The sequence below is a fragment of the Phyllobates terribilis genome, unplaced genomic scaffold (assembly GCF_046119375.1).
Source record: "Phyllobates terribilis strain yellow unplaced genomic scaffold, ASM4611937v1 Scaffold_205__1_contigs__length_3507201, whole genome shotgun sequence".
Classification (NCBI taxonomy): Eukaryota; Metazoa; Chordata; class Amphibia; order Anura; family Dendrobatidae; genus Phyllobates; species Phyllobates terribilis.
Window position 1 is genome coordinate 386,827 of NW_027362965.1, and position 23,593 is coordinate 410,419.

Sequence of the window (23,593 nt, forward strand, 5' to 3'; positions counted from 1 at the left end):
GCTCAGAAACGCCTAAATAATATCAAAATAGACAAGTCACCAGGCCCAGATGGCATACACCCCCGGGTACTAAAAGAATTAAGTAATGTGATAGACAGGCCGCTGTATCTTATATTCAAGCACTCTTTATGGACAGGGACTGTCCCACTAGACTGGCGACAAGCAAATGTGGTACCAATATTCAAAAAGGGGTCTAAAAGTGACCCTGGGAACTATAGAGCAGTCAGCTTAACGTCTGTTGTGGGTAAATTGTTTGAAGGATTTCTTAGAGATGCTATTGTAGAATATCTTAATGATAATAACTGTCTAACTCCATATCAACATGGATTCATGAGGGATCGCTCCTGATGGCCTTCTACGAGGAGGTGAGCTCACAGCTGGACCGGGGAGAGTCAGTGGATGTTGTATACCTTGACTTCTCCAAAGCGTTTGATACCGTGCCACACAAAAGGTTGGTCTATAAAATGAGAATGCTTGGTCTGGGGGATAATGTGTGCAAGTGGGTAAATAGCTGGCTGAGTGATAGAAAGCAGAGGGTGGTTATCAATGGAGTAAGCTCAGGGGGTGTCAGGGTTACTAGCGGGGTGCCTCAAGGGTCTGTCTTGGGCCCTATATTATTTAATATATTTATTAATGATCTAGTGGAAGGGTTGCATAGTAAAATAGCAATATTTGCAGATGATACTAAACTTTGTAAAGTAGTTAATACAGATGAGGATAGGGCACAGCTACAGGAGGATTTAGATAAATTGGGGAGTTGGGCCAAAAAATGGCAAATGGGGTTCAATGCCGATAAATGTAAGGTCATGCACATGGGAAAGAAAAACAGCAGTCACCCATACATATTAAATGGGAAACCGTTGGGGAAATCTGACATGGAGAAGAACCTGGGCGTCTTGGTTAATAGCAAATTAAATTGGAGTGCCCAGTGTCAGGCAGCAGCTGCGAAGGCAAATAGAGTCATGACATGCATCAGAAGAGGAATAGGGGCATATGATGAGAACATTGTTCTTCCTCTGTATAAAGCGCTGGTAAGGCCGCACTTAGAATATTGTGCACAGTTCTGGGCTCCGGTGCTCAGGAAAGACATATTGGAGCTAGAGAGGGTACAAAGGAGGGCGACTAAGGTAATAAAGGGAATGGAGGGACTAGAATACCCAGAGAGGTTGTCAAAATTAGGCCTATTTACGTTGGAAAAGAGAAGGCTTAGGGGAGACCTCATAAACATGTATAAATACATCAGGGGGCAGTACAGAGATCTCTCCCATGACCTGTTTATACCAAGGATGGTGACAAAGACGAGGGGGCACACTATGCGTCTGGAGGAAAGGAGGTTCCTGCACCAGCATAGAAGGGGATTCTTTACGGTCAGAGCCGTGAGACTCTGGAACTCTCTGGGAGAGGAAGTGGTGATGTCCCACTCAGTTAATGAGTTCAAGAGAGGCCTGGACGCCTTTCTTGAGAACAATAAAATTACATCTTATGCTTAGTTAATTAATCCAGGGATTTAATCTGACTGCCAGATTGGTGTCGGGAAGTGAATCTTTCCTCAATGATGTAAATTGGCCTATACCGCATGTTTGTTTGTTTTTTGCCTTCCCCTGGATCAACGCTGCGGAATAGCTGCAGTGCACAAGAAATAGGCTGAACTGGATGGACGCTTGTCTTTTTTTCGACCTTATAAACTATGTAACTATGTAACTGCTGGACCGCATCAGCATTCTTAATGGGGTGTCCTGCTGCCGTCAGGAAACCTCTTGACTTCCATATTGGACCAAAATCATGCGATATACCGAATGCGTACCTAGAATCTGTGTAAATGTTAACAATACTACCTTCCGCTAGTTTACAGGCCTCGGTTAGGGCCCTAAGTTCAGCTTCTTGAGCCGACTGGTGTGGGAGCATTGGTTCTGCCTTGATTACTGCATTGAGGGAGACAACTGCATATCCAGTATGGAAGGCACCTGAATCGTCCTGATGACGGGATCCATCTACAAAAAATTCAAAATCTGCATTTTGTAATTCATGTTCAAATACAGTAGGTAAACCTGCCGTTTCTTGTGCCATCATTTGTACACAGTCATGAGGAACATCCTCTCTTGGATCTTCCTTAAAAAGCACAGTACCTGACTCCTCCTTTAGATCCGAGAGAGGTAACAAAGTTGGTGGATTCAGGGTAGTACACCTCTGTAAAGAAACATTGGGAGGCATTAACAGTGCACATTGTAACCTAAGATGACGTGCTGCTGAGAGGTGAGCGGGTTGCACTTGATTCAATATAGTGTAGACATCATGAGGTGTTAGAACGGTGAGCAGGTGGTCAAGAACAATGTCTGCAGATTTATGGAGCTAATATACACCCTAAAGGCAGGAAACGGATTTGCCATATATGGTTCGATTATACAGTTTAGCTGAACAAGCGAAAAAGCTAGTTTCTGTATGCTTTAAAATATTTAATTAGACTTATCTAGTCCAACAGCATGCAGAGCACGTACGCAGGATGGTGCACCTCTGGCTACCGCATCCAATCTGCCACTAAAATAGGCAACAGGTCTCTGATTATCACCGTGTGTTTGAGTTAAAACTCCTGCTGCATGTCCAGCTTGTTCATGAAGGTACAGAGTAAATGGGAGCTCATAATTAGGGGTACCCAAAGCTGGAGCGTCCAAAATACGGTTCTTGAGAGAATAAAAACAGTCTATTGCCTCTGATGTTAGTACAAAAGGTGTTGGAGTAAGACAGTCATAGAGGGGCTGCATTAAAACAGAGACGGCATGAATCCACTGTCTGCAATAGGAAACAAGTCCAAGAAAAGTTCTGAGGGCTGCAACATTAATGGGGACGGTGAATGCCTGTACTGCTTGTTTGCGTGCATTTGTTAAATGACGGGCTCCTGGTGTAATGCAATGTCCCAAAAAGGTGACTGAAGATTTACAAAACTGAAGCTTATCTTTCGATGCCTTGCAGCCAGCGTGATAGAGAAACAACATAAGCGATATAGTTGCACTATAACATTGTTTCCTGGAGGGGGCACAAATGAGCAGGTCATCGACATATTGCAAAACAACGATATGTGGTTCAGACCATCCCTCCAGTATTTCCTGCAGACTTGCAGTGTACATTGTGGGTGAATTCTGGGCATCCTGTGGCAACACTGTCCATGTATATTGACTACCCTGGAATGTGAAAGCAAACAGGTACTGGCAGTCAGGATGTAATGGTACACTGAAAAATGCATTTGCCAAATCAACCACTGAAAAGCAAAGAGAGTTAGAAGGTATCTGTCACAGAAGAGTATGCGGGTTGGGCACAACAGGTGTTAGAAGTTCTGTGGCTTTGTTAACCAACCGGAGGTCATGGACCATTCTATATGCGGCTGGTTGTACTGGCACGCTCTTTTTCTTTACTGGGAACAGGGGAGTGTTGCAAGGGGACTGGGTTTTGACTAGGACTCCTCTCTGTAGTAATTTTTGGACCTGCTGGGCTATGGCATTCTCCTGAGCCGAGCTAAGGGGATACTGCCTCTGTTGAGGCAAGATGGCTCCTGGTTTTAATTTCACAATTACTGGTTGAACTCTTAACCTACCAACATCTGTTTTGTCTGAGGCCCAAAAATCATGTGGTACAGCCTGCTCCAATATCGGGGGAAACTCATTTGTCTCTTCTATGCTGGCAATATCTAGTGACATAATTTTGCAAAGGGTACTTGGTTTTAAACCTGGGGTCATGGTGACAGTGCCATCGGGATGATACTCAATATGTTCTTGTAATTGGGACAACACATCATTTCCCAAAAGGTTACATTGGCCTCGGGGCGATACCATGAGCTGGCTATGTACAGTAGCTCCTTGAATTTGCAGGGGAATTCTTTTAGTGACAGGGAGCAGGACAGACGGGGAATTGAAGGGGGTGGCAATGACATGATGTGAAAAATCAGTGTCAGTATATGGCCAATCACCTTGCGTAATTACTGAATTGTCGGCCCCCATATCTACTTGGAAATCGATTTCATGTCCCCCTGGTAGGTTCACCTGCACTATACAACTGGGAGTTGGGGGTAAGGAGATGAGGGGGTTCATGTGCAAGCTACCCTCATCCTATGGGGGCGTTGTTTGGTCGGCTGGAGGACCCGTACTCTGAGCATTTGGATACGGGTTGGTCCTACAGTTCTTTCTAAAATGTCCTGGCTTTTTACATCCGTAACACAGTTTCTGTCCTCCTCCTTCAGTCCGTCCTCTGCCTCTGTTGTTTCTGGGGGTCGTCTCTACTATATGAATTCTGGCAGCTCTTTTTGCCTGTGCTATGTCATGCTGTGCCCCCTGAGCTATTCTAGCTAAATCTTCTGCCTTCACTGATCTCCAGTCCGGTCTACTTGCTTTTACCTTCTCTGCAATCTCTTTCTTTAGTCCATTCATGAAAGCACTTGCTAATACCCTCTCACTAGTCTTATTCCCGGGGTTGAACCCCATTTCTGACCAGGTTTTCTTTAGTGCATAGAAATAATCCTTAGGATCTTCCTCCTTTCCCTGCACTCTATCTTCTAGTGTAACTTGCTTTTCTGCTTGCCTGTCTTGACATGTTTTTACCAACGCTGCTGCGAATAGGACTCCAGCTGCTGCATCATTAGATTCTGCATCTACGAGTCCGGTCCTATTGGCATACTGTTTTTTTGTCTCATCTATCAACCTATCATAGCGGGCTTCATCTGCCAATTTTCCCTTAATTACCCCCTGCAGATCTATTCTAGTGGCATGGTACGTACACTGTATGGTGGTGATCATTCTAGCAAAACCCATAGGGGACTGGGATGGATCTGGCAGCTGGGAGATCAGTGCCAACTGCTCTGAAGGACTCCATGGTCTATACATTAACATTGTACGAGCTTCCTGACCTGGAACCACTGCATCCCCCCTGCTGCTGCTGCTGCTGCTGCTCCCGGTGCTCCTGGCACAACTACCGTCCTCATTGGGAATTGTCTAGCTGGGTGGGGTCTCGGTCCTCCACATGCCACACAGATGTCTACTGTCAAGGGATTCTGATGTCCACATCTGGGGCAAACCCAACATTTAGGTTCCTGGGAATTCTGGTACTGGGGTGGGAGTGACGTCAGGAGCGGACAGGGAGGAAAATCTGTCATTCCAGTTTTTGTCAGTCTGTAACGTCCGTCTCCTAATTCTTCAATCTTTCCTTCAAAATAAGCGCATGCATTCATCCATACATCTACTGTCCCTAACAGACCCTTATATTTCAGCCATCCATGATAGGAGTTAAAGAAGGATTTCCATTTCTCTCCATTCATCTCTCCATTCTCATTCATTCCCGCTTTACACAATATTTTGTCAATTCCAATCAGTGCCTGTTTCCCTTCTCTGCGTACCACTAAGTCTTTGGCTATAATGCCTTCCTTGGCATTTTGGTTCCCCATTTTTTTTGGTTCTCCTCACCTAGAAGAGACTCCTCAGTCACTTAGACAATGGTCACTTAGACAATGGGCCACAAAGGTTTCTGAACCATTCCACTACTAGCCTCTCTAGGACTTATACGCCAACCAGAAAAACAGACCAAAAACATCAATCCCGGGACACATCCACAACACAATCATCGGATCCATACTTTCATTCTTAAATTCTCCAAAGGATAGAAGGCAGGACTGTCAATTTATCTGAGGGATTCTACTGGTTCAAAGGGACCTGAGCCAGGCAACAATCTGTTGAATTACCTGGGGAGCCGACCGCTCAGGGGTGAGGGAGTCTCTTCTATGCAGTGATATAATTAGGTAGAATATAACAGTTATTCTTACCTCAGCGCTGTATATATCACCAACAGAGAGCTTCACTCGTCCCACGTCTCGGACCGGTCGAGCACCCTTGGGTAGATTAACTCAAGGTCCCTGTTCGAGGCGCCAGCTGTCGTCACTGAATTTTGGGTCTTCTATCCTTTGGATTACGAGCTCGGAGAGAATGAAGACACAGGACAGGATGTTTGTGTCTAAACATACTCTAAAAACTTTATTACAAAACACAGGGCTAATATACACCCTAAAGGCAGGAAACGGATTTGCCATATATGGTTCGATTATACAGTTTAGCTGAACAAGCGAAAAAAGCTAGTTTCTGTATGCTTTAAAATATTTAATTAGACTTATCTAGTTAGCAAGGTCATTTCATCTTTCTGCAAGAACACATTATTGCTACAAGAAGGCCAGGGAGAATCACATTATCTTTTTAGCAAGGACACGCTATTGATACAAGAAGGAACATTCATAGCTGTTGTTTTCACCTAAAATAACTGTCAGACTTATATAGCATAGATGGGGCCTTTAAACTTGAGGGACTCCATCTTCTGCTATAACATTCCATCCTTTTGTTCCTTCATTTATCAATACGAATTTCTATGTTTTCTTTTAGTACAGCGCTGAATACACATTAAAAAAAGCTTAAAAACCAAATAAACCGCAAGACACATTAGCAAAACCTGTAAAATAGCTTGTACTATACCAGCCAACCACCCACCAATACCTTTAAACCAATTTGCGGGATTTAGAAAGGAAAATCTCTGTGTGGAATTATTGGCCAAAGTATCTGAACAGTTCACTCAAAAGTTTATCTCTTCCCATGAGACTGGGACAGCGAGAAAGGGTATGCTAGTGGACATCACAGGGGCATGTGTACATATCCAACAATTAGCAATGGTCTGGTTTTGCTCCTTTAGTCCATCGATTAGAGCAAGATGGTGTCTAATGAATCTATTGTCGTCTCCATCCATGGTGCCTAACCTAGTCCTTGCACCTGTGGTCGCAAGTATGCAGGTAAGTATAAACAATGTCATCATTCTTTGTCCACTGGTTCTCCTAGTATCTTTTTGCAATGGGACGCGTGGATCCAGGTCTCTTTTCCCTCTAGCTTAACGGCTGTACTTGTGGTCAGCAGAACTTGAAAGGGTCCGTCAAACCGTGGATCTAGGCTTTTCCTCACGTGTCTTTTTATAACCACCCAGTCTCCAGGTTGCAGCGTATGGCTGCTAGAGTCTTGATCTGGATCTGGAAGAGAACTGAAGACATTATCATGTACTTGCTTAATCTTTTTGTGTAAAGCCCTCACATAGGAACTTAGCACATGGTTGTTCATTTCTAATGCTTGCGGATAGAAACACCCTAGGCTGGGTACGTTGCCAAACAATATCTCATATGGAGAGAGTCCAGTCTTTCTATTAGGCGTGTATCTTACTGAAAACAGAGCAAGTGGTAAACAGTCCGGCCATGGTTTTCCTGTCTCAGCCATGGCTTTCTGAATTTTTAATTTCAATGTCCCATTCAGTCTTTCCACTTTACCACTACTTTGTGGGTGATACGGGGTATGGAATGCTTGTTGAATTCCTAGAGCTGACATGACTTCATTCATTATTTCACCTGTGAAGTGTGTACCTCTGTCACTCTCAATTACCTCTGGTACCCCATACCTGCAGACCACCTCCGCAAGCAGTTTCTTTGCGGTTGCCGCAGCCGTGGCTTTGGCAATCGGGAAAGCCTCTGGCCATCCTGAGAGCAAATCAATACAGACCAACACATATTCCCATGATCCTGACTTTGGCAGCTGAATATAATCAATTTGCAGTCTCTGGAATGGATAGAGGGGCCGGGGGGTGTGTTTGGGTGGTGTTTTAACTACTCTGCCCTGATTATGTGTAGCACATATCATGCACCCTTGTACCAGGTTTTCAATACAGGTGGAGAATCCTGGTGCCACCCAATGTTTCTGCATCACACTCATCACACCCGTTTTAGATTGGTGTGTCGGCCCATGTAGTATCTGGGCAGCTGCTGGGTACAGTGCCCTTGGAAGGCATCGTCGTGTCCCTTTCCCCCATACCCCATTTGCTTCATTCAGGCATGCACCTTCCTTTAACCACTTATCAACCTCCTCCTTTTGAGCCTGAGCCTGCATTTGGGATAAGATGTCCTCCGACACAAAGGGGTTTTTAGGGGCACTTATCTGACATACTGTTGACCCTTGTTGCGGCTTACAGGCTGCTGTTTTTGCCGCTGCATCTGCCATCGCGTTTCCTCTGCTTTCCTGGTCGGTGCGTCTGGTATGTGCTCTTACCTTTATGACAGCTACTTGTTTAGGTAGTTGTAGCGCATCAATTAACCAGGGATTGAAGCTTGAAGAGGACAATTTGCATATTCCAGGTGCCTTCTGGGAAAAGCGAAGAGTCTCCTTCAGCTAGAAGATCGTTGGGTACAGCCGGGACCAGCTGCTTGGAAAGCATCGCCAAACCAGGGATTGAAGCTTGAAGAGGACAATTTGCATATTCCAGGTGCCTTCTGGGAAAAGCGAAGAGTCTCCTTCAGCTAGAAGATCGTTGGGTACAGCCGGGACCAGCTGCTTGGAAAGCATCGCCAAACCGCGCGCCTATGCGGTGCGCGTATTTGTTTAATTTGTTTATCCAAGGTTATCACAAGAAAGAAGACAGACATCAAGTCAGCAGGGACAAGGCGCAGCATGGCAGATGTGACAACCTACATGGTGAGCTGCAACATGTGCTACATGTTCACAGATCGACCAGAAGCTGAAACCAACTTCACCTGCCAGAAGTGTAGACTACTGGCTCTTTTAGAAGAAAAGGTGCGGGGGCTGGAAGAAAGAATTGCGACATTAAAACTCATCAAGGAAAATGAAGACTTCCTGGACAGAACAGAAGCGTCACTACTGGTCACGGAAAGTGAAGGAAGCGTCAGAGAACCTCCAGAGGCAGACAAGTGGAGGCAAGTGACCAAAAGAAGCAAGAAGACCATGGAGACACCACCAACCACACAACTGAGAAACAGATTCCAAGGACTTGTGGAGGATGAAGATGGCACACCTAAGGATGAGGAACTACCAGCAAGCAAAAAAGAAAAGAGCACCCAGAAACACCCAGAAGCGACAAGAAAAAGGACAGCCAAGAAGGGAAGAAGAGTGGTGGTGGTGGGAGACTCACTACTGAGAGGAACAGAAGCAGCTATCTGCAGACCAGACATAACTGCAAGAGAAGTATGCTGCCTCCCAGGGGCGAAGATCAAGGATGTTACCGATAGGATATCGAAGCTCATCAGTTCCAAGGATGTCCACCCATTTCTTCTGATACATGTTGGCACCAATGACACGACAAAGAAGGACCTACCGACAATCTGCAAGGACTTTGAAGCATTGGGGAAGAAAGTAAAAGAACTGGATGCGCAGGTAGTTTTTTCTTCTATCCTTCCAGTAGACGGGCATGGCGTCAGGAGATGGAACAGGATCCTTGATGTGAACAACTGGCTGAGACGATGGTGCAGACAACAAGGATTTGGATTCCTGGATCACGGTGTGAATTACCTCTATGACAGACTCCTTGCCAGAGATGGACTACACCTCAACAAACCCGGGAAACACACATTCGCCAGGAGACTCGCAACACTCATCAGGAGGGCGTTAAACTAGAAGAAGAGGGGGTGGGAAGAAAAACGCCGGACATGAACATGCAGCCAGAGAACATACTAATGAAAGATATGAAGTGCGACAAAGAAGTTCCAAGACAAGATACTTAGAAAGGAGGTAAGAAAATTTCTAATACAATCCACAGGGAGAAGATTGGAACAAAACAAAATCATGTAAACTGCATGCTAGCAAATGCCAGGAGCCTGACAAACAAGATGGATGAACTGGAAGCAGAAATATCTACAGGTAACTATGACATAGTGGGAATAACCGAGACATGGTTAGATGAAAGCTATGACTGGGCAGTTAACTTACAGGGTTACAGTGTGTTGAGCAGGGATCGAATAAGTCGGAAAGGGGGTGGAGTCTGTCTATATGTAAAGACGTGTCTAAAGCCTACAATACGGGAGGATGTATGTGACGCGCCCCTGGGCCTGCTGTGTCGTGCGGCATCGCGTGCACGGGGGAGGGCTTACCCGGAGCCGGATCCGATGGGAGTAGTAGTCTCGTGGCGGTGACCCGGTCCGTGCCCAGGGTGTCAAACTGAGTGACGGTGTAGTAGCTGTAGATGTTAAAAATGTTCGACTACGCCACCCGTTGATTGCGGCTATGAGGCCGCCGCTGCAGGGCAGACCGCTGAGGCCGGTGATATGGTTGTGCAGCGTAGATGGTATAACCCCCAACGGGAGGGGTATGGCCTCAGGGCAGCAGATGAAGATGATAGTGGTGGTGATGGTGCAGCAAGGAAGCTCAGAGACGTGTGGTGCAGTTTCAAGGCTTTTACTCACAGGTGTTGCTCCGGTCACTTCGGCCAAGAGTGACCACCCGAGCCGTGCTGCGTCCACCAGGTACGGGACTCGGCCAACTCCCAGGCAGTTCCAGAGCGTGGTCCTGAGCTCCCCTCTCTTCCTTCCTACAGGCCGTCCTCACCAGGGACCTACCTATGTCCGGCTCCCTCGGGTCTTTTGGTGGCGAAACCTTTCCCGGCTTCCCTGACCCTATGCGTGGTCTGCCTTCCTGGTGGATATGGTGAGGGGTCGCACCAAAGCTTGTCCGCGACCTCCGGTTCCTGGCTAAGGATATTTTGCCTCTGCCAGTTTGGGCTCCGGTACCCTTTTCTGCCAACCCTTCACCCTTCTGGTTTACTTCTGGGATCTCAGGGTTCCCTCTTGTCTTGTGTCTCTGGGCCTCTCTTCCTCCTTCTCTCCACTACAGGCCTGGCCCTGGAGCTGGGCCCAGCCGGAGCCACAGCTCCCTGTCAGCCCTCCTGGCTGAACTCTCCCTCAGAACTCACCCTGCCTCTAGATGGTGCCCACCATATATACTCCCTCTATGTGTGAGCCCAGGTGACTAGCACCCAATGGGCTCCGAACTCTATGCCCAGAGTCCCTCCCCTATCTGCCCCTACACTACTGGGATGTTCCTCCCCCCCTCCCACTCCAGCCAGGGACAGACGCTGTCGTACCTGCACATCTAACTGGTGGGAGTACCGTAGTTCTGTCCCCCGGAAATGGGATGAGTGTAGTGCATGCAGCAATCTGAGCTCAGTCCCACACTCCATCCTTACCCGGGAGTGGAATACCACACCTCTGGTTCGAGGTGCAATACCCCTGTAGCAGCCGAGTCCTCGGGGTGCTACATATGGGAGGGAAATGAGGAGGTCGAGTCCTTTTGGGTGGAGATAAATGGGGCAAAAAACAATAATAAAATTATCATAGGAGTCTGTTATAAACCACCAAATATAGCAGAAGCCACGGAAAGTCTGTTAATGAGACAAATAGACGAAGTAGCAAAAAATAACAAGGTGATTATTATGGGGGACTTCAACTACCCCGATATAGACTGGGAAACAGAAAGCTGTAGATCTCAGAAAGGAAACAGGCTTCTGTCAATTATCAAAGACAATTATTTGTCACAACTTGTGCAGGAACCAACTAGAGGGACGGCCCTTTTAGACTTAATATTAACTAACAGGCCAGACAGAATAACTGAGGTGCAGGTCGGGGGGCACCTGGGAAATAGTGACCACAACATTATACAATTCCTCATGTGCTTCAGTAGGGTGCCCAGCAAGGGAGTCACAAAAACACTGAACTTCAGCTAAGAGATGCCCTTCACCTTATAGACTGGGATAGTATCTTTAGTAATAGGAGCACGGATAGAAAATGGGAAATTTTCAAAACAGTCCTACATAGTCACTGTAGAAGGTAAGAAGGTACATACCTTATGGGAATAAAAGGGCTAGGAATAGGAGGAAGCCAATGTGGCTAAATAAGGACGTCAAGAGGGCAATGAAAAACAAAAAAAGGGCTTTCGGTAAACTTAAACAAGAAGGCAGCGAGGAAGCGCTAATATCTTATAGGGAAAAAAACAAAATCTGTAAGAAACAAATAAGAATAGCAAAAGAGGAGACAGAGAGACTAATTGCCAAGAAAAGTAAAACCAATCCCAAACTGTTCTTTAACTATATAAACAGTAAAAGGATTAAAACTGATGGAGTTGGCCCATTGAAAAATCACCTGGGTAAAATCATAGAGGGCGATGAGGGTAAAGCAAACCTACTCCATAGCTTCTTCTCCACTGTTTTCACAAAAGAAAACAATTTATCGGAGGAAATGCAGAGTGATAAAGTAAACCCTCCGCTAAATATCACCCACCTAACCCAGGAGGAAGTTCAGAAACGCCTAAATAATATCAAAAATAGACAAGTCACCAGGCCCAGATGGCATACACCCCCGGGTACTAAAAGAATTAAGTAATGCGATAGACAGACCGCTGTATCTTATATTCAAGCACTCTTTATGGACAGGGACTGTCCCACTAGACTGGCGCCAAGCAAATGTGGTACCAATATTCAAAAAGGGGTCTAAAAGTGACCCTGGGAACTATAGACCAGTCAGCTTAACGTCTATTGTGGGTAAATTGTTTGAAGGATTTCTTAGAGATGCTATTGTAGAATATCTTAATGATAATAACTGTCTAAAGGGTCTGTCTTGGTCCCTATATTATTTAATATATTTATTAATGATCTAGTGGAAGGGTTGCATTGTTCTTCCTCTGTATAAAGCGCTGGTAAGGCCGCACTTAGAATATTGTGCACAGTTCTGGGCTCCGGTGCTCAGGAAAGACATATTGGAGCTAGAGAGGGTACAAAGGAGGGCGACTAAGGTAATAAAGGGAATGGAGGGACTAGAATACCCAGAGAGGTTGTCAAAATTAGGCCTATTTACGTTGGAAAAGAGAAGGCTTAGGGGAGACCTCATAAACATGTATAAATACATCAGGGGGCAGTACAGAGATCTCTCCCATGACCTGTTTATACCAAGGATGGTGACAAAGGCGAGGGGGCACACTATGCGTCTGGAGGAAAGGAGGTTCCTGCACCAGCATAGAAGGGGATTCTTTACGGTCAGAGCCGTGAGACTCAGGAACTCTCTGGGAGAGGAAGTGGTGATGTCCAACTCACTTAATGAGTTCAAGAGAGGCCTGGACGCCTTTCTTGAGAACAATAAAATTACATCTTATGCTTAGTTAATTAATCCAGGGATTTAATCTGACTGCCAGATTGGTGTCGGGAAGTGAATTTTTCCTCAATGATGTAAATTGGCCTATACCGCATGTTTTTTTTTCTTTTGCCTTCCCCTGGATCAACGCTGCGGAATAGCTGCAGTGCACAAGAAATAGGCTGAACTGGATGGACGCTTGTCTTTTTTTCGGCCTTATAAACTATGTAACTATGTAACTATGTAACTGCTGGACCGCATCAGCATTCTTAATGGGGTGTCCTGCTGCCGTCAGGAAACCTCTTGACTTCCATATTGGACCAAAATCATGCGATATACCGAATGCGTACCTAGAATCTGTGTAAATGTTAACAATACTACCTTCCGCTAGTTTACAGGCCTCGGTTAGGGCCCTAAGTTCAGCTTCTTGAGCCGACTGGTGTGGGAGCATTGGTTCTGCCTTGATTACTGCATTGAGGGAGACAACTGCATATCCAGTATGGAAGGTACCTGAATCGTCCTGATGACGGGATCCATCTACAAAAATTCAAAATCTGCATTTTGTAATTCATGTTCAAATACAGTAGGTAAACCTGCCGTTTCTTGTGCCATCATTTGTACACAGTCATGAGGAACATCCTCTCTTGGATCTTCCTTAAAAAGCACAGTACCTGACTCCTCCTTTAGATCCGAGAGAGGTAACAAAGTTGCTGGATTCAGGGTAGTACACCTCTGTAAAGAAACATTGGGAGGCATTAACAGTGCACATTGTAACCTAAGATGACGTGCTGCTGAGAGGTGAGCGGGTTGCACTTGATTCAATATAGTGTAGACATCATGAGGTGTTAGAACGGTGAGCGGGTGGTCAAGAACAATGTCTGCAGATTTATGGAGTAATTGTCCAACAGCATGCAGAGCACGTACGCAGGATGGTGCACCTATGGCTACCGCATCCAATCTGCCACTAAAATAGGCAACAGGTCTCTGATTATCACCGTGTGTTTGAGTTAAAACTCCTGCTGCATGTCCAGCTTGTTCATGAAGGTACAGAGTAAATGGGAGCTCATAATTAGGGGTACCCAAAGCTGGAGCGGCCAAAATACGGTTCTTGAGAGAATAAAAACAGTCTATTGCCTCTGATGTTAGTGACTCGCCCCCTGGGCCGTGGGGTACTCGGATCCGGGCAATAGGGGGAACGATGGGAGTAGTAGTGGCAACCCGGTTCCGTGGCTCAGGGTGGTCAGACCATTGGTAGTCTGCTACGTGCTTCAGATAATGTCCGACTACGCCACCCGTGGATTGCGGTTATTAGGAACCGCCGCTGCATGCAGACCGCTGGGGCTGATGAAGTGTGCAGCTAGGGTAGTGTGACTCCCCACGGGAAGAGTGCGGCCCCAGGGCAGTGTAGTGGATGGTGGGAGTGATGGTAGTGAGAGTCCCGGTGCCGATAGTGCCGGAGGAGCAAGGAGCACACGGACAACAAGTTACAGTCCAGGGTCTTTACTCACAGTTCGTTTGTTCCGGGTCACTTCCGTCGGCAGTGACCGCCCGAGCCGTGCTGCGTCCACCAGGCGAGGGGCTCGGTCAACTCCCAGGCAGTTCAGGAGCATGGCACAGGACCCCCTTTAATCCTTTCTCTGGCCTGCCTCACCAGTGACCCACTTTTGTCCGGCTGCTGCGGACTTGTGCAGTTAAACGTGGGCCCCGTCCTCCGCTGTCCTATATGGTGCCTTCCTAGCAGGTTTGATGAGGTGTCGCACCAATAGATGATCACGACGACCGGTCTTTGGCTGAGGGTTGTTTCTCCTCCACCAACTTGGGATCCGGTACCCTTAATCTGCCTGACCCTGCACCCTGGATTCTCGTGGGTTCTTAGGGTCCCTTCCACCTTCTTGTTCCTGAGCCCTTCTGTTTCTCTGTCTCTTCTTCTCTTTCTTTCCTGTTCTGTTCCTTTCTGTTCCTTTCTCTTGGAGCTGAGATGAGCTAGAATCTCAGCTCCCCTTCACCTCCTCCTCGGCCTCTCACTAGGCCCTCCTGGAGTAGAGCTCCTACAGAGCCTCTACTCCCTGTCTTCTCCTCTGGCTGAACGAACCTAGATCTAAGATGGTGCCCACCTTTTATACCTCCCTCTGACCATGAGCCCAGGTGACCAGCAACCAATGGGCTCCTACCTACGCTCAGAAACCGCCCCCTATCTGCCCCTACAGCACTGGGTGTTCCACCCCTCCCTCCCCACTCCAGCAGGGACATGGTCGGTCGTGCCTGCACTTATGTCTAGTGGGAGCACCGTTGAGCTGTCCCTCGGAAATGGGGTGTGTGTGCTGCATGCAGCTAACTGAGCCCTGGTCCATACTCCATCCTTACCCGGGAGTGGAATATCACACCTCTGGACTGAGGTGCAATACCCCTGTAGCGGCCGAACCCTCGGGGCGCTACATTCCCCCCTGGTAAAGCACAGCACGTCCTCGGGCTGGAAAAGAGCAAAAACAGTTGATTACAGGACATGCAAAACTTTTTCAATAACTTTTTACATTTAGAAACAGACATTACGGTTCAACTCCCTTCATGGGACACACTTTTCTTTTCACTAGACATTATAGAAAACTTTTTCAATGCTTCCGGAACTCTTTTGTATAAAACATTATAGAAAACTTTCACATGACTATTTAGCAGCATATAAAACCTTTTCACATAAAACATTTTTAATTAAAGCACATTCTTGGGTTCTTGGCTGCGGTGCAACTTGCAACCAGGTGCTCTTCTTTTTTAAAGGTGCAACAGTCCATTTTAACTTTGAGGTAGACGTTGTGGTTCTTGTATAAAACCAGTAGGAGGCGCTTTAAGAAGCGCAACTATATACATGGAATTGGCCGTTTCCAGTCCGCGGCCGGTGGGGATAGGGGAATGGCTGCTCACAGTCCTCAGCCTGTTAGGGGAAGAGGGACGGCTGCTCTCAGTCCTCAGCCAGATTACTTAGGGGATAGGGGCACACAGGTAACAGTTCGATACTTGTCCCAACGGGGACCACACTTTCAAGATGGGAACAGTCCCAAAAACGATTCGGATGTCCTGACGGGTAACTATGTACACAGGTACTTTGCTACTTATTAGTAGCGGTGTCCTCCATAGGCTCCTTCTTCCTCCTCATATGGCTCTTCAGACCCGTCCGGGTCCTCTTGGCTCTCCTCATAGCCGCGGTATTGTAGCTCCTCCTCGGTGATCCGATGGACATGTAGGGCATATGGTCCTTTTGCACCTACGTGGCGGGTGAAGGTGACCACATCACCAGGGTACAGGTCACGGCCACGATGCCCCTCAGGTAGATGACTTTCGACGTCCCTGCGGGTCACAAAGACGTCGCCTGCTGTTTCTGGGCCCCTGATGAAGCCCCAGCCGTTCTCCATGTGGAACTTGACTATGGTCCCGGTGATTCGGGGACCACGGGCAGCTTCGGGGTCTTGGCGGGCCTTACGTTTTTGTTCAGCACTCTGGGCTTGGAGCCGTTCCTCCCTGACGCGTCTCTCTCGTCGCTCCTGCTCAAAGGTCGCCAGTTGCTGATGACAGGCCTCCAGATGACGGACCGCGTCTGCCCGAGTCTCTTGGGACAACCCCATCAAGTTCTCGCCGGTGGGGTCCCACGCAAATTGGACGTCTTCTAGTGGGGGTAGGGTGACCTCGACGGGTTCAGGAGCCGGTATCAGAGGCTCGCGTGGGGGCTGGGCCTTCCATGGCTGATTGCCGGTCACTTCAGCCGGCCACTCCAGGGGCAGTCCATCCGGACCGGTATGATGGGCAATCAAGTCCACACCCAGTTGTGGTATGGTAGAGGGACTTGATCTGGGGGCAGCGCCCGGGGGCACTCGGCCTTGCGACCAGGCCAGGGGTCTCTCGGTCGCGCTAGGTGGCAGTCCCGTCCGGGACAGGGGCGCAGGCTTAGCGATGGCACCCGGGTCATCCAGGCCTTGCGACCAGGCCGATGACGCTTCTCGCTTTACGGCGCCCGGGGTCAGGGGGCGTGGCGACGGGCGGGGCGTGGCCGCGGCGCTCACCGCTTGAGGCCTAGCTGGAAGTAGTGGCGGCGCGGCAACAGGCGCGGTGAGTGGGGCTTCGGGTGCCGCGACTGGGGGCTGGGGCAGGCTTGCGGTTGCTGGGCTTGGGGTGGTGACGTCCCCTTCACTTGCCTCAGTCCTCGCGGCTCCCTCCACGGCGTCGCCTCCGGTCCTCTCTCCTCTTGCGCCGTCCTCCGAGGCAGGCAAACCGCGGGGTGCGGCTGAAGTCTGTCGCTGATGGGTCTCGGCCTGCCGGGCCAGTTCCTTTCTCCACTCTGTGAGTGCATCTTGCTGCGCCCGGACCATCCTCCGCTCCAGGTCCTCCAGTGCAGCTTGCGCACACTCCGGATCTCTGGGGAGCTGCGCCAGGACTTCTGCTAGGCTGCAGAGCGGTTCGGCCTGCAGCAGGCTTCGGGCCAGGAGACTGGTGCTGCTCAGGGCGTCCATTCCCGGGTGCGGTCTGTCTGGACTGATCCAGACCACCCCCTGCCCCGCAGTTTTCTTCTCTTCCCACCCCCATTGGGGGCGGCCCCGGGGCAACTTGGTGACAATCACTTTCAGGGGCAGCCCCCCCATGTTGATAGACATCTCCACTGCTGCATTCATGGCTGGTGGGGGCGGGCCCCTTCTTTGGCGCCATTCTGGGATCTGGCCCACGATGGGAGGTGGCTTCCTGCTGTCTTTTGGTGCACACATAATGGCGTCCGCTCTGCCAGGGCGGGAAAAACGGATGAAGACGGCGGGAAACGGTCCAAGATGGCGTCTGATGGTGGGAATCGGCTCCAGACGGCGGGAAACTTCTTTTTAAGGTACATGTGTAATTCTCTTCAGGCACGCAATACCCGTTTGTGGCGGGTTGGTCACGATCCTGCCGACTACGCCATAGCTGACCCGCCCCCTGGGCCGTGGGGAACTCGGATCCGGGCAATAGGGGGAACGATGGGAGTAGTAGTGGCAACCCGGTTCCGTGGCTCAGAGTGGTCAGACCATTGGTAGTCTGCTACGTGCATCAGATAATGTCCGACTACGCCACCTGTGGATTGCGGTTATTAGGAACCGCCGCTGCATGCAGACCGCTGGGGCTGATGAAGTGTGCAGCTAGGGTAGTGTGACTCCCCACGGGAAGAGTGCGGCCCCAGGGCAGTGTAGTGGATGGTGGGAGTGATGGTAGTGAGAGTCCCGGTGCCGATAGTGCCGGAGGAGCAAGGAGTACACGGACAACAAGTTACAGTCCAGGGTCTTTACTCACAGTTCGTTTGTTCCGGGTCACTTCCGTCGGCAGTGACCGCCCGAGCCGTGCTGCGTCCACCAGGCGAGGGGCTCGGTCAACTCCCAGGCAGTTCAGGAGCATGGCACAGGACCCCCTTTAATCCTTTCTCTGGCCTGCCTCACCAGTGACCCACTTTTGTACGGCTGCCGCGGACTTGTGCAGTTAAACGTGGGCCCCGTCCTCCGCTGTCCTATATGGTGCCTTCCTAGCAGGTTTGATGAGGTGTCGCACCAATAGATGATCACGACGACCGGTCTTTGGCTGAGGGTTGTTTCTCCTCCACCAACTTGGGATCCGGTACCCTTAATCTGCCTGACCCTGCACCCTGGATTCTCGTGGGTTCTTAGGGTCCCTTCCACCTTCTTGTTCCTGAGCCCTTCTGTTTCTCTGTCTCTTCTTCTCTTTCTTTCCTGTTCTGTTCCTTTCTGTTCCTTTCTCTTGGAGCTGAGATGAGCTAGAATCTCAGCTCCCCTTCACCTCCTCCTCGGCCTCTCACTAGGCCCTCCTGGAGTAGAGCTCCTACAGAGCCTCTACTCCCTGTCTTCTCCTCTGGCTGAACGAACCTAGATCTAAGATGGTGCCCATCTTTTATACCTCCCTCTGACCATGAGCCCAGGTGACCAGCAACCAATGGGCTCCTACCTATGCTCAGAAACCGCCCCCTATCTGCCCCTACAGCACTGGGTGTTCCACCCCTCCCTCCCCACTCCAGCAGGGACATGGTCGGTCGTGCCTGCACTTATGTCTAGTGGGAGCACCGTTGAGTTGTCCCTCGGAAATGGGGTGTGTGTGCTGCATGCAGCTAACTGAGCCCTGGTCCATACTCCATCCTTACCCGGGAGTGGAATATCACACCTCTGGACTGAGGTGCAATACAATACCCCTGTAGCGGCCGAACCCTCGGGGCGCTACATTAGTACAAAAGGTGTTGGGGTAAGACAGTCATAGAGGGGCTGCATTAAAACAGAGACGGCATGAATCCACTGTCTGCAATAGGAAACAAGTCCAAGAAAAGTTCTGAGGGCTGCAACATTAATGGGGACGGTGAATGCCTGTACTGCTTGTTTGCGTGCATTTGTTAAATGACGGGCTCCTGGTGTAATGCAATGTCCCAAAAAGGTGACTGAAGATTTACAAAACTGAAGCTTATCTTTTGATGCCTTGCAGCCAGCGTGATAGAGAAACAACATAAGCGATATAGTTGCACTATGACATTGTTTCCTGGAGGGGGCACAAATGAGCAGGTCATCGACATATTGCAAAACAACGATATGTGGTTCAGACCATCCCTCCAGTATTTCCTGCAGACTTGCAGTGTACATTGTGGGTGAATTCTGGGCATCCTGTGGCAGCACTGTCCATGTATATTGACTACCCTGGAATGTGAAAGCAAGCAAGTACTGGCAGTCAGGATGTAATGGTACACTGAAAAATGCATTTGCCAAATCGACCACTGAAAAGCAAAGAGAGTTAGAAGGTATCTGTGACAGAAGAGTATGCGGGTTGGGCACAACTGGTGTTAGAAGTTCTGTGGCTTTGTTAACCAACCGGAGGTCATGGACCATTCTATATGCGGCTGGTTGTCCTGGCACGCTCTTTTTCTTTACTGGGAACAGGGGAGTGTTGCAAGGGGACTGGGTTTTGACTAGGACTCCTCTCTGTAGTAATTTTTGGACCTGCTGGGCTATGGCATTCTCCTGAGCCGATCTAAGGGGATACTGCCTCTGTTGAGGCAAGATGGCTCCTGGTTTTAATTTCACCATTACTGGTTGAACTCTTAACCTACCAACATCTGTTTTGTCTGAGGCCCAAAAATCATGTGGTACAGCCTGCTCCAATATCGGGGGAAACTCATTTGTCTCTTCTATGCTGGCAATATCTAGTGACATAATTTTGCAAAGGGTACTTGGTTTTAAACCTGGGGTCATGGTGACAGTGCCATCGGGATGATACTCAATATGTTCCTGTAATTGGGACAACACATCATTTCCCAAAAGGTTACATTGGCCTCGGGGCGATACCATGAGCTGGCTATGTACAGTAGCTCCTTGAATTTGCAGGGGAATTCTTTTAGTGACAGGGAGCAGGACAGACGGGGAATTGAAGGGGGTGGCAATGACATGATGTGAAAAATCAGTGTCAGTATATGGCCAATCACCTTGCGTAATTACTGAATTGTCGGCCCCCGTATCTACTTGGAAATCGATTTCATGTCCCCCTGGTAGGTTCACCTGCACTATACAACTGGGAGTTGGGGGTAAGGAGATGAGGGGGTTCATGTGCAAGCTACCCTCATCCTATGGGGGCGTTGTTTGGTCGGCTGGAGGACCCGTACTCTGAGCATTTGGATACGGGTTGGTCCTACAGTTCTTTCTAAAATGTCCTGGCTTTTTACATCCGTAACACAGTTTCTGTCCTCCTCCTTCAGTCCGTCCTCTGCCTCTGTTGTTTCTGGGGGTCGTCTCTACTATATGTATTCTGGCAGCTCTTTTTGCCTGCACTATGTCATGCTGTGCCCCCTGAGCTATTCTAGCTAAATCTTCTGCCTTCACTGATCTCCAGTCCGGTCTACTTGCTTTTACCTTCTCTGCAATCTCTTTCTTTAGTCCATTCATGAAAGCGCTTGCTAATACCCTCTCACTAGTCTTATTCCCGGGGTTGAACCCCATTTCTGACCAGGTTTTCTTTAGTGCATAGAAATAATCCTTAGGATCTTCCTCCTTTCCCTGCACTCTATCTTCTAGTGTAACTTGCTTTTCTGCTTGCCTGTCTTGACATGTTTTTACCAACGCTGGACTCCAGCTGCTGCATCATTAGATTCTGCATCTACGGGTCCGGTCCTATTGGCATACTGTTTTTTTGTCTCATCTATCAACCTATCATAGCGGGCTTCATCTGCCAATTTTCCCTTAATTACCCCCTGCAGATCTATTCTAGTGGCATGGTACGTACACTGTATGGTGGTGATCATTCTATCAAAACCCATAGGGGACTGGGACGGAACTGGCAGCTGGGAGATCAGTGCCAACTGCTCTGAAGGACTCCATGGTCTATACATTAACATTGTACGAGCTTCCTGACCTGGAACCACTGCATCCCCCCCTGCTGCTGCTGCTGCTGCTGCTCCCGGTGCTCCTGGCACAACTACCGTCCTCATTGGGAATTGTCTAGCTGGGTGGGGTCTCTGTCCTCCACATGCCACACAGATGTCTACTGTCAAGGGATTCTGATGTCCACATCTGGGGCAAACCCAACATTTAGGTTCCTGGGAATTCTGGTACTGGGGTGGGAGTGACGTCGGGAGCGGACAGGGAGGAAAATCTGTCATTCCAGTTTTTGTCAGTCTGTAACGTCCGTCTCCTAATTCTTCAATCTTTCCTTCAAAATAAGCGCATGCATTCATCCATACATCTACTGTCCCTAACAGACCCTTATCTTTCAGCCATCCATGATAGGAGTTAAAGAAGGATTTCCATTTCTCTCCATTCATCTCTCCATTCTCATTCATTCCCGCTTTACACAATATTTTGTCAATTCCAATCAGTGCCTGTTTCCCTTTTCTGCGTACCACTAAGTCTTTGGCTATAATGCCTTCCTTGGCATTTTGGTTCCCCATTTTTTTCGGTTCTCCTCACCTAGAAGAGACTCCTCAGTCACTTAGACAATGGTCACTTAGACAATGGGCCACAAAGGTTTCTGAACCATTCCACTACTAGCCTCTCTAGGACTTATACGCCAACCAGAAAAACAGACCAAAAACATCAATCCCGGGACACATCCACAACACAATCATCGGATCCATACTTTCATTCTTAAATTCTCCAAAGGATAGAAGGCAGGACTGTCAATTTATCTGAGGGATTCTACTGGTTCAAAGGGACCTGAACCAGACAACAATCTGTTGAATTACCTGGGGAGCCGACCGCTCGGGGGTGAGGGAGTCTCTTCTATGCAGTGATATAATTAGGTAGAATATAACAGTTATTCTTACCTCAGCGCTGTATATATCACCAACAGAGAGCTTCACTCGTCCCACGTCTCGGACCGGTCGAGCACCCTTGGGTAGATTAACTCAAGGTCCCTGTTCGAGGCGCCAGCTGTCGTCACTGAATTTTGGGTCTTCTATCCTTTGGATTACGAGCTCGGAGAGAATGAAGACACAGGACAGGATGTTTGTGTCTAAACATACTCTAAAAACTTTATTACAAAACACAGGGCTAATATACACCCTAAAGGCAGGAAACGGATTTGCCATATATGGTTCGATTATACAGTTTAGCTGAACAAGCGAAAAAAGCTAGTTTCTGTATGCTTTAAAATATTTAATTAGACTTATCTAGTTAGCAAGGTCATTTCATCTTTCTGCAAGAACACATTATTGCTACAAGAAGAAACATCTGGCCAGGGAGAATCACGTTATCTTTTTAGCAAGGACACGCTATTGATACAAGAAGGAACATTCATAGCTGTTGTTTTCACCTAAAATAACTGTCAGACTTATATAGCATAGATGGGGCCTTTAAACTTGAGGGACTCCATCTTCTGCTATAACAGGTGGGATATAACATTCAGCCCCCCCCACTGATCAGCAGTTCCCAGTGCCCGTGGTATGTGCTCACTTGCGGAGGGAACTACACAGCTGCATCAACTGCATAGTGGCCACGGCTGGGCACTTCATATCCACTCTTATTGAATAGACCTAGATTTGCATTACCCAGTTGCAGCCATTATTAAGGTTAGGCCATCAATATAAAAGCAATGGACAATCCCTTTAAGTCCTGCAGAATCTCTTTATGTAGTTTCTCACCATAGCAATACCATACATGTCAACATTAAAGAGAACCTGTAATGTCAGAAAACGCTATTTACCTGGAGATATAGGGTCAATCTGCAGGTAAATATCTTTACAATGCTACATGGCCATCTGACTGTAAGTGCGGCTACCAGGAAAGAAGTAACTTATTTCCTCCCGGGAGCTCTGGGCTTTCAGTCATAGGAGAAGTTACATTCATGGCTCACAGCGCTGCTCACTATACTGTGTGGCTGTAAGCACGCCCCAGAGAAAATTTTCTCCGCACAGATGCGCTGCACATTGAGCTGGCAATCCAAGTGCTGGAGCGTGCTTACAGCAACTACTCATAGTGTAGTAAGCCGGCTTAAGCAACTCCTTGCATGACTGAAAGCCGATGGCTCTTGAAAGAAATATAGTTTAGTTTCTACCAGTAGCTGAACTTTTAGTAAAGCTGCCAGGAAATGTTGTAACACTATTTACCTGCAGATTATTCCTGTATCTGACGTTTTCAGCTATACCAT